This window comes from Lissotriton vulgaris, chromosome 2_1, assembly GCF_964263255.1.
Source record: "Lissotriton vulgaris chromosome 2_1, aLisVul1.2, whole genome shotgun sequence".
NCBI lineage: Eukaryota > Metazoa > Chordata > Amphibia > Caudata > Salamandridae > Lissotriton > Lissotriton vulgaris.
In genome coordinates, this window is record NC_141687.1 from 1,702,556,629 (window position 1) to 1,702,569,102 (window position 12,474).

At 49.6% G+C, this 12,474-nt stretch overlaps 1 protein-coding gene across 3 annotated transcripts in view; it reads right to left on the reverse strand.

Annotated features, from left to right (window-relative positions):
• KDM1A (lysine demethylase 1A) overlaps nucleotides 1-12,474 on the reverse strand; it is a 1,339,130-nt gene that overhangs the window by 1,260,610 nt on the left and 66,046 nt on the right. The gene's annotated exons all lie outside the window — the stretch shown is intronic.

The window sequence follows — 12,474 nt, forward strand, 5'->3', positions numbered from 1 at the left end:
GCCATGCCGCTCCGAATGCTCAGCTTGAAATTACAAAAACTAAACATTGCCAACCTTACCTGGTAAAGCGCAACTTTCTTACAAATGGCAACAAGCGATGGTTGGAGCGGCACCGGCATTTGATTCGACCGTCCATGGAATTTCCGTCCTGCTGCTGATGCCGGGATGTGATGACGGTCTACGAGTGAAGTGGAGGGTAAATTTGATGCGGCTGCTGCGCTGCCTGTGAAGCGGAGTAGTGAAGTTCCATCGTCAGTAACTTTGAGACGGGCCGTAATCTTTTGAAGCAGTGAAGGTAGCGCTGGCGTAATGCTCTTTGTGCACGGAACCGAGGAGGGATGGCGACAGCTAGTGAGGAGTGATTTGAACTGGTACCGTTTTGTGCAGGTATCCATAGGAAAAAAAAAAAAAAAAAAAAAAAAAATCGACTCACCTGCACCTTGCGACGGCGGCACTTCTCCGGTCTCCCTCTTCGGCATGGGAGACCGGCAACGTCGACGGCGGCAATCTCTCCGGCACTTCTCCGGTCTCCCTCTTCGGCATGGGAGACCGGCAATGTCCTCCGCATCTCCCGGGGTTCCCTGCAGGCCACGGGAGCCCCGCGGGCGCCGCCATACTTTTTGCCGTCTTCCTTCTTCCCCCGGGCTGCCGGGGGGCGGGCACTTCCGGCCGGCTGCGCTAGGATTGGCCGGCCGGCCAGTCACGGGGCGGGAAACGGGGGGAGGAGAGACGCAGAAGTGCCGGCAATGCCGGAACAGATTCGGGGGCGTTCCCGGCTTTCGCCTGACGTCGCGTGACGTCGGCAAAAGCCAAAGAATGTCGGGAACGCCCCCGTGTCTGGTCCGGCATTGACGGACAGGCCCCTCGTCCAATGGCTAGGCTCCATTTATGGAGCCAGCCAATGAATGACGAGGGCCGACCCAAAGCCACACTACAGTTCTCATCAGGTTTTCGCCTGCGCGAAAAAGATGCGCAGAGCGCATCTTTTTGGCGAGGCAAAACCTAACAAGCATTTACAATGCAATGGTTTCGCCTTTTGAAAAGTTTGAGCTATTGGCACTGTAAATGACAAAATTTGTATTTATGTGTTGGTCTTCACAACAGATAAATAAATGGCATTGTCATTTACAATGCCAATAGTTTAACCTCTGGCAAATGCCACACAAAGACACACATACAGACACATACAGACACACACAGACCCACACACACCAACAGAGCCCCCCCAACACACACACACACAGAGCCACACACAAACCCACACACAAGGAGCCACACACACACGGAGCCACACACAGAGAGAGCCACACACAGAGAGAGCCACACACAGAGAGAGCCACACACAGAGAGAGCCACACACAGAGAGAGCCACACACAGAGAGAGCCACACACAGAGAGAGCCACACACAGAGAGAGCCACACACAGAGAGAGCCACACACAGAGAGAGCCACACACAGAGAGAGCCACACACAGAGAGAGCCACACACAGAGAGAGCCACACACAGAGAGAGCCACACACAGAGAGAGCCACACACAGAGAGAGCCACACACAGAGAGAGCCACACACAGAGCCACACACAGAGCCACACACACACACCCAGAGCCACACATGCCACGTATTTCAACGACCACTGATACATGATTAGATCTGGCTTTGCCGCATAAATTCAGGCGCCCTGCTGCGGAGTGTAGCCTGTTCTAACAAAATATGTATTTGCTGGAATGGGTCTTTCCTCCCAATATTTGAAAAAAACTCTACTTTGGAGGGACTACCCCCCCCCCCCCGGCTCTCTCTCCGTACAACCCAACTCTACAGATGGGTTCGGGCACATCTCTCCCTCATAGATAAGTCCAAAAATCGACATGTATGACGTCAGCAATGCATGCCAGAAGCTTTGATGAGACTAAGGGCCAACCATTGTGCGGGGACGCTACCTGGTTTCCCCTCCAATTTGCAGTCGTGATTTTAGGGGTCAGGTCCGCTGCTGAAAGGGAAGCCTCTGTATTTGGCGCCACCTAGTGTTGTAGCGTTAGCAGTGTCACGTGGGAACAGTTGAGGCCTGCTTTTAATTATGCAGAGAGCGCGGGGCCTGGGGCAAAACATGCCCGACTGACCTCCCCACGTGACGGCCCTGACGTCAGGTGAGAGTTTAGTGCATAAACAGTTCAAGTGCTGCCTCCTCTTTGAACGACACTTGAACGCAGGACACACAAACGACGTGCAGTGCACTCTGTGGTTACGTGAGGTAAGAACAGGCCCGACTCGGCGAACCACTACCGCAGACGGCAAAGTGACAGGCGGTGTGACCTGGGGGCACGATGCATGAGCTGGGGGGACGAAGGGGAGGGGGGGGGGAATTTCCCAAGAACGGCCCAAGGCAAGCTATGTACGCAGGATACGCCGGCGACAAGACAATCTCGTAACTTCCAAACAAACTGGAGGTCACCGCGCCACCCTCGACCCTTCACACCTGTCAACTGTTACTGTCAACGTGCTACACAGAGCTCAGCTCCTCTGGTGCGATCAAATTGTGCTTTTCCCCCAACAAGTTCAATTCCAAATTTCGACCGTCAGGCAGTTCTGCTTTACAAAGTTGGAAGTCTAGCTCGCAGGTTTACTTCTACGTGCGTAGATTTCCGACTTTTTGAAGATTCTCCGGGAGAATCTTCCACCCAGTGGGACATGTGATGTGGGAGAATTTCTCCCACATCACATGTCCCGCTGGGTGAAAGTCTCGAAGGAGTGAGTCGAGTTGAAATGTGCATACGCGCACTGAAATTTTTTCTTCTTTGCCACAACACAATAATGTATGTATGTATAAAGTTTTATACAGCGCGAACATGATCCCGAGGGATGTCAGAGCGCAGGCATCAAGTACATATCAAAAGAAACAGTTACAAAGAGTGCAACAACACATCATCACAGGAGTTGAAAAATATATATATGTGTGTTCTGCAACAAAACCCCTTTCCCTACAGCTCCGTGAAATCTTGCGGTGTTCCACACACATTCTTATCATGGAAACACGAAGGACCCACTTCCACATGTTATTGAGAAGAGGAGACACCCACAGAGTCAGATATAGAGGATGGGAGAAACAACCCCAGAGAGTCAGGAATGGAGCAGGGGGAGACACCCCCAGGGAGCCATACACAGAGGAGGGGACATACCCCCAGAGCGAGTCAGACATAGAGGAGGAAATAAACCACCAGGGAGCCATGCATAGAAGGGGGGGGAGAAACACCCCCAGAGAGTCAGACATAGGGTGGGGAATAAACCACCAGGGAGCCGTGAATAGAAGGGGGAGAAGCATGGAGGAGAGAAGAGAACCAGGCGCCACTGGAGAGACCCCAGAGAGTCATACATAGAGGAAGAGGAAAACTCCAGCGAGCCGTGCATAGAGGAGAGGGGAGACTCCCCCAGGTAGCCGTGCCTGGAGGAGAGAACCCCAGAGAGAGTCAGACAGTAGAGGGGATACACCACCTGGGAGCCAGGCATAGAGGGGGAGAAACACCCCCAGAGAGTCCGACATAGGGTGGGGAGACACCCCCATAGAGCCATGCATAGAGGAGAGGAGAGACCCCAGAGAGAGTCATACATAGAGGAAGGGAAAAACCCCAGCGAGCCGTGCATAGAGGAGAGGGGAGACACCCCCAGGTAGCCGTGCCTGGAGGAGAGAACCCCAGAGAGAGTCAGACAGTAGAGGGGATACACCACCTGGGAGCCAGGCATAGAAGGGGGAGAAACACCCCCAGAGAGTCCGACATAGGGTGGGGAGACACCCCCATAGAGCCATGCATAGAGGAGAGGAGAGACCCCAGAGAGAGTCATACATAGAGGAAGGGAAAAACCCCAGCGAGCCGTGCATAGAGGAGAGGGGAGACACCCCCAGGTAGCCGTGCCTGGAGGAGAGAACCCCAGAGAGTCAGACAGTAGAGGGGATACACCACCTGGGAGCCATGCATAGAAGGGGGAGAAACACCCCCAGAGAGTCAGACATAGAGGAGGTAATAAACCACCTGGGAGCCGTGAATAGAAGGGGGAGACATAGGGGAGAGTGCCAGTATGGGTACGGCACCCCATAGAGCAAGCATAGGGGTGGGTGCAAGTGACAGGGCCCCGGGAAGAAGAGCATGAGAAAAGGACCACCTCCGCCGGGGAGCCTAGAATAGGAGGGGCAGAGTAGAATCTGCACCTGTTTACCGAGCGCCAAACACTAACGAGGGTGGCCTAGCTAGGGAGAAGCATGGTGTGAAGACCAGTGCGGAAAGGCTCTTTCATAGTACATAGCGCCTTCTTATGATCAAGGAGCTGCGAGGCCCGTGTGCAGCTTCTTACAGGGGGCACTCTACCGCCAGCAACAGACCCTTTCAGTTGGGTGAAACATGGGTTGCAGTCCCCGAAGCCGAGCCTGGTCCGCAGACGGAGCACGGACTTCTGCAGGAGTGCGCGGACGGCGCGCGTCGGGGCAGTGCTCTCGGAGCAGCCTCGAGGCAGGATAGGTTCACGCGCCCCGGTCCGCCCTGGCGATGCCGGGATCGAAAAGGGGGGATATTATTTCAAAGGATTTTGATTGGTTATTGCCACGAGTCTTGATGTTCGAGCCAATATCCATATATGTATCTATATCTCTCTCACATATGTAGATGCCATAACAGTAAAAATAATTGTGGCACGGTAACAGGTGATATTTAAAAACTGTACAAATAACCATACAGCCACATGTTTATTACACAGGGCAAAAAAATACACGTTTTCGTACCGGGGTAAAGCAGAACCGACGTAACAAAAAAGATGCTTATGCCTCGCATGTAACAACTACTGCACACAAGGAAACAAATCACAGGACCTCTTCCATGTGATTCTACCCTACTGCACAAACTGTACGCCTTGAGCCATATTTTGGTTAAATTATCTTTTTTAAGCATGAACAATGCTGTAGAATAAACCATATATATGATGCGCAAATTATAACATGCTATTTATACCAATGTAGAGAGAGGAGGGGCATGACGACTCCCGAGATGCAAATATCAAATTCCCACAGTCCGCAATTATGATAAATAGCATATATATATATATATATATATATATATATATGTACATGTGTGTGTGTGTGTGTGTATATATATATAGACGAAGATAAATACACACACTATATATATATATATATATATATATATATATATATATATATATATATATATATACACACACACACTCACCATACACAAATCAGGTGAATCCATACTTTGCAACAACAACAAAAAAACAAGCAAACAAAAATGTAGAGGCCGCGTTTTGTGCTTAAATGTGTCCGAAACTCTGCGCCCAACTCTCCCATATCTATACAGAGGGAAACATATTTATCCATGCATGCAGAGTGTAGACAAGCACACTTACGTATGTATCGATTGTACAAGGAACATAAAGGTAAAACACAAAACGGGTTATACGAGCTCCTACGTCAGCTTTGAAGTTACTCGTCGAGATACACTAACAGGTACTAGAATAAACAAATAATTTGCACACATGAATATGTTTCTGTGCACATCCTAGACAAAAAAATATAGAACTATAGATGTGCACATCCTAAAAAAAATGTAGAAGTACATATGTGCTTGCAAGTGTTTATACAGAAATGTGTGTCGCATCCATGTACAAGAACATGTATGCAGAAGATTCGTATGAGTTATTGTGTACACTGATACGTGTGTGATATTTTGCTATTTACATATAAGAAACAAACATTGTAAATCACACAAGAGCGAAGTACATGTATTTTGGAAGATGTTTACTTATCTCGCGTGCGGGAATCGTTAGGTTCGTGTGTGGTTGTGTATAGCTGTGTCTCTGTGACACTTTGCTATGGTAAAGTCATAGGCTAAAGTGTGTATCATCAATGTGTTTAATCACTTTTTTAGCGGGGATCCGATGTGTCCCTGCGAGAAGCTACGCTGTGCCCCTGTCTAGCGCCCAGAGAGTTCGCCTGGTCTTCGAGGCACGGCCGTGTGCAGCCTCCCACGGTGGGAGCTTCCAGCAGGGCTGGGAGTGAGGGACAAGGCTCGGTAGCACACGCGTGCCGCCCGTGTGTCACTAGTGTACGGCGGCCGGCACGTGTCTGTGCTGGCTCGAGGGCCCCGGTACACATGCTGACAGAGCTATATTTATACCCAGGAAGGCCTTCTTAGAATTAACTATACACTGCCCGACTGCCTGCTTAAAGAAATGGGCGCTAACGTTGAGAGGCATTCTCAGGCGCCTGTTTGTGTGCAGACGCAGAAACCGGGGGACTCCTGGCTGGAGCCCTGAGGTGACGCACTCGGAATTAGAGCGAGCAGACCCTTGCCGGCCAAGGACTCCCGCGCACCAGCCTCTCTCTCTCACCTTGTGATCTGTGGCATGTATCCTCGGGTGGAGAGACCGAGTTTGGAACGTCCCGCGGGGAGGCAAAGCCGATATACCAATAAGGCCAAGTATACAAAAGAGAGCGATTAAGAATCCGGGAAGATCGTGCTTGGCCTCCTCCTCGTCTCAGAGCAACGGCCGACGCCCCGCAGCGGTGCTCCTCCACTCCAATGGCTGCCAGGCACTTTTCGAGCCCTCCATCTCGGGCCTCGGTGCCTCCGCCTGCCGGCAGTCTCCACGGTTTCATCCGGGGCCCCGTATACGGAGGAAAATGACACTCAGCAACACGGGAGGGGGCGGAGATGTTCCTAATGCCGTGGTTGAACCCGGGAGGGGCGGGAAAGTACACGAACGGCGGGAGGGGGGCGGGAGAGAACGAGGGGGGCGGGAGAGTACACGAACGGCGGGAGGGGGCGGGAGAGGACGAGGGAGGCGGGAGAGGGGCAGCTAGGAACAAATAAGGAGACCCGTCCCGAGCAGCAAGGGAGGTGCCGGCAATGCCGGAACAGACTCGGGGCGTTCCCAGCGTCGCGTGACGTCGGCAAAAGCCAAAGAATCTCGGGAACGCCCCCGTGTCTGGTCCGGCATTGATGGACAGGCCCCTCGTCCAATGGCTAGGCTCCATTTATGGAGCTAGCCAATGGGACGGGGGGCGTGTTCCAGAGTGCCTTACTGTACTCAATAGATTTCTCTGGAGGAGGAGCCTAACGGCTCCGTCCCCCAGCGAAACCTAAAAAGTACTATTGATGGACAGAATGTAGAACAATGTCATACATTCACCCCAGTACAGAGATTTGGGCCTAAATCCATTGTTTTTTTGCTCACCATGCCATTCCAGTTCGGACCCAGCCATTTGCAAATCAGTCTTGACCCTGCGCCCAATGGGAACAGTCCAGCCCGAACTGCCAGGCCAGATCCTGCCTAGACTGGAAACAAGCATCCTAGGACCGGTATCAGAATGTGGGTCCCGTGCGCTCCATGCCACTGGAATGAAGCTATACTGGCTGAAGTGGGGTGAAACCCTGTAACCGGTCCTAGGATGCTTGTTTACGGTCCAGGGAGGAACTGGCTTGGCAGTTCGGGCAGGACTGTTCCCATGAGGCACAGGGTGAAGACTGATTTGCATATGGCTAGGTCTAAACTGAGGTGGCATGGTGAGCAAAACAATGATGGATTTAACCCAGATCTCTTGACTGGGGGTGAATGTTTTGATTTGTTATGCATTCCGTCCATCAATTGTGTCTCTTTTGGTATTTTTGCAAAAGCAGAACCCCTTCCCCCAGCTGAGCCATATCACAGAGACACCTGATGTGGGGTGACACCTGATGACAGAGACACCTGATGTCTCCCATAAAATACTTACCACCCGTCTACAACAGCTAGGGGTTGGTGGGACAGTGCTGGCATGGATCACCTCTTTCTTGTCTAGTCGCTTTCAAAGGTTTTGATGCACCCTTTTGAATCCGAGGATAAACCTCTACTGTGCGGAGTCCCCCAGGGCTCTGCTTTGAGTCCACTACTGTTTAATGTTTATGTGGCTCCTTTGGCCAAAGTAGTGGAGTCCTGGGGGTCAGGGTGGTCTCCTATGCTGATGATACTCAGCTTATTTTTTCATTTCGAGACCATTCTGACTCCCTCTTCTCCAATTTTAGAAACTGCCTTGGAAATATCTGTACCTGGATGTCAGCTAATCATCTTGCCCTGAACACCGATAAAACGGAGGTTCTTTTTTTTAGTAAGAAATCTCCCCCTCCTGCAATCCTTTGGTGGCCTCCAATCTTGAATCCCCCTCCCACTCCTATGCAGGCAGCTCGCAATCTCGGCTTCACTTTTGACAATTCCTTGTCTGGAAGTGCTCAAGTCAACAAAGTAGTAGGGTCCTGTTTCTCCAAACTACGTATGCTCCGGAAAATCTTTCCCTTCCTCCCTCAATCTTCTCGTAAAACTGTGGTTCAGGCTCTTATCACTACCCATCTAGACTATGCCAATAGTCTATATGCTGGTGCCCCCCTCTACCTTATTGATCGCCTGCAAATAGTCCAAAATGCGGCAGCCCGGCTTATCGGTAACATCCCTGCCCGTACTTCAGTCAGAGCCTATCGACAAGAGCTTCACTGGCTCCCCATCCTACGACGCATTGATTTCAAGATACTGATCCTGACATTTCGGGCTATACATGGAATTGGCCCGTTATACTTGAGAAAGCGTCTCAAAATTTCTGCCTCAGTCAGACATCTCAGATCCAACAATCTGCGTCTGCTGATGGTTCCTAGATTCAAGCTTTCTCGTACTGGCGGCAGATCCTTCACCGTCACTGCCGCCAAGCTCTGGAACGGTCTCCCCCTTGACCTCAGGTTTTGCGAATCTGAGCCTATCTTTCGTCGCAAACTCAAGACCTGGTTGTTCACTAAGCGGTAGGATCGGGCACGATCAATTTCGCTTTTCTTAGTCCCTCTGTATGATTTGATTCTGGTCTCTCTTTATGGGGATAATCATGTAATCCTAGCGCCGGGACACCTCCGTCGGAGGTAGCTGTGCGCTCTATAAGCTTCAAAATAAATAAATAAATAAATAAACCCGAAATGGTTGAACACAGGTGGTGGGTATTGGAAACACGTTCAAATCATTACCTCTCAGCTAAGTAATGGTAGCAATACTGTTGGGGATCAAAAAGGTTATTATTGAATATGCATGCTCTATTAGTTTCCTTGTTATTATAACTTGTGCTAATATTATCTCTTGGCTGGAGAAGAACAGGGGCATGGTGGATGCAGACTGCTAGGTGCCAACTGAAAGCTTGGGACTTGTGGACATCTTAGCCAACTGGGTATTATCTACACTAAGTGCAGGTAGGCACAAGTTCAGGGAGAGGATGTGCGAGTGACTGGGGCGAGGTGTGGGGACTTCTATGACCGCTAGTTGAGTCGAGGGGGCGGGGGGTCCACAGATCGTCCTATGGGAGGGATTGGGATGGGACACTTCCTAGTACAGTTACAGTTTATGTTTTCTAAAGGGATTGCTTCCGAAGCCAGCCTATGAGTGAGATGGTGGTCCAATTATACGTCATTATCATGATGATATTACTAGGTCTATGGGATCTAAATATAAAATGTTGACCTGTAACAGGAGGGGTCTCCTTAACCCAGTGAAATGTAACCGAGCCTATGCTTACCTACGGATATATGGTATAAAAGTGTAATTTCTACAAGAGACTCATATGGTGCAACTGTATTAATTGTTTGAGAAGACACTAGGGAGGTCAGGTGTATGTCAAGTCTTACTCTGGGTATACACAAGGGGTCTTGATACAGCTTGCCCTGGGGATCCTGTTCAGACACACACGAACACAGATTGACAGAAACAGATGGCACATAATATCAAGATGGGGTGTCGGGGGGCGCTGGATGCTCACAAATTCTGCTTTATCAATGTGTACGCACCCAACATTGACAATTGCATATTTTTGGGACATGTACTGGCGGCAGCTCAAGGATCCATTACTGTTGAGATAATTACAGCAGGAGACTTAAATGGACGGATTGGTGGATAGGGACACCCTCGACAGCGGCAATAGCGCAGGTGCAGAAGAGCTTGCTGCTTATTAACATATGAAGAACTCTACACACATGCACCCTAGAGCATTCATGTTACACCCCCGCAGGGAATACATATAGTACACTGGATTCTTTTTTTGGTCCCCAAGGGTGCTGCACATATAATATTAGAGGTACAATATTTAGCTTGCTGAAGCCCTGTCTTATCAGGCTTTTCGAAAACGGTGGATGAGGCTTTAGAAAAATATTTTGAGCTCAACTGAATTGCTAGAGCACAGGCCACGGAATGGGATGCCATGAAGATGGTTCTGCGAGGGTTGTGTGTGGGCACCACTGTTGGTTTGTGTCGTATGCTGGAGAGAGATCTCACAGAATCAGGAAGCTAAACTTGAAATATTCAAGAGGATCCTCTCCTCTCTGAGGAATTGACAATACTAGGGAATTGGGACAAAAAACGCCACAGGGTGTGACACTTGTGGGATCAACGGGATAAATCGGGTCGCCTACTGGCACATTTCATATGCTCAGAAACCTCTTTATGACCAGTTCTGGCGCTTGGAGACCAAGAGGTAAATGTGTTATATACTCAGATGGCGATTAAGGATGTCTTTGCAGCACATCTAGGCGAAGTCTATACTGAGGCTCTGTATGCAGAGTTTTGACCAGCTCCTGGACTATTTAGAAGATCTACCGCTACTGCAGCTTTCTGGAGAGGATCGAGAATTATTTGGGGCCCCACTGTTCAGGCAGGAACTTTTGACTGCAATAGATGTGCTGAAGAATGCTTAATCATCGGGCAGGGATGGGGTGCCGGCAGAGTTGTATAAAACGTTTGCAAGGACTTTGGTGGATCGTCTGTTGCGGGTGTATAATGAAGTCAGATTCTATAAAGGAGGCTCTCATCATAAAGATATCGAAGCCCAGGAAAAATCCCCTTGAGGCGGGCTCCCACCTCCCTTTCTCCATGTTGAAAGTAGATTTGAAAGTTCTCAGCCATGTCCTGGCGTCTCAGTTGCTCTTGCATTTTCCTCGGTTGGTTCATTCTGACCGATCTGGATTTATACCCCACCGTAAAACACTGCGGAACCTCCTCTGCTTGGCAAATGTGATACATGACCCGATCTCACATAGGATCAATATGCTCTGGTGTTCCTGGACAGAGCAGGCATTTGACTCAGTGAGGTGGAACGGTGTCTTGCAGGTACTGGATAGGCTGGGGTTGGGGCACAATTATATACATTGAATAAAGTTCCTTAATAGCTGCCAGTATGTGAGAGTACGAACAAGCAAATATGTATCTGCTGAAATCCTATTACAGAGGGGCACCAGACAGGGATGCCCCCTAACCCCATTGTTATTTGCCCTGTCCATAGAGCTTCTGGCACGTCACCTCTGTCAAGCCCTACATTTATGGGGAATAAGGATTGGGAATTTGGACCACGTAATGTCGCTTTAAGCGGATGATGATATGATATATTTATGGAACCCTGATATATCATGTCCAATACTACTAAATGTAATGTGTGAAAGCTGGGAATTTTAGGGACTTCATGTTAATAGAGAAAAATTGTCTCTTTTTTTCTTTGGTACTGCTGCTGGGCTTGCCCCCTCTTGGTTGCCAGATATTGGGATACCGTGGCAGGTAGATTGTGTCAAATATCTGGGCATGTACATCACCCACGGGGAGCTACCGACATATGACCTGAATATGGGATGGGTGATTGCCAATCTGTGCCCTTCCATAGCATTTTGGAACATATTGAAACTGTTCCTGATGGGGAAAATATCACTCAAAGATTGAGATACTGCCCCGTTGCTTAGATGTCATGCAAGGGGCTGTATACAAGATACCAAGAAGGGTGTTGCATGAGCTTGACCACCTGCTGGTGGAGCTCCTATGGACTGGTGGACATAGTAGAGGGAGCCTTCGAGCCCTCCAGAGGAAATAGGATAGAAGAGTGATTGGAGTTCCGGATCTCAAGCTTTATTTTTTAGCGACACAACTACAAGATACAATACATTGGCTAGATGGTGAACAAAACTGGGAAAGGGCCCTACTGGAAGGCACACAGAATGGCCACCAACTAGGGGCGTTGCTGAGGTGAGGTTATGCGATGCCAGACATGTTTCCACATTTGATTCTTCTGATGGGCCTATTGTGGGACGGTGCGGCGAGTCTTGAGTAGGGCGCCATATGCTCCAGATTTAGATGTGTTGATAGGGCACCCTTGTGAACAAATGTCCCATAACATGACAATAGAATGATGGCAGGAGGGTGCTTGTCTAATGTTTTCAGATTTATATCCGGCAGGTTGCTTAATAACCTTGCCAGATGCAATAGAGACGTTTGAGTTAGGACAAAGGCAATTGCTTCAATATGCTAAACTAGCAGCGAAGGCTCGGCAACTGGCCGTCGTTCCCTGAGGTGCCGGAGTCCTCACAGACCTTGGCAATGCTCCTCTTTATGGCGGGGGGACGTAAGTTTATTACACAGGTATACCATGCACTCC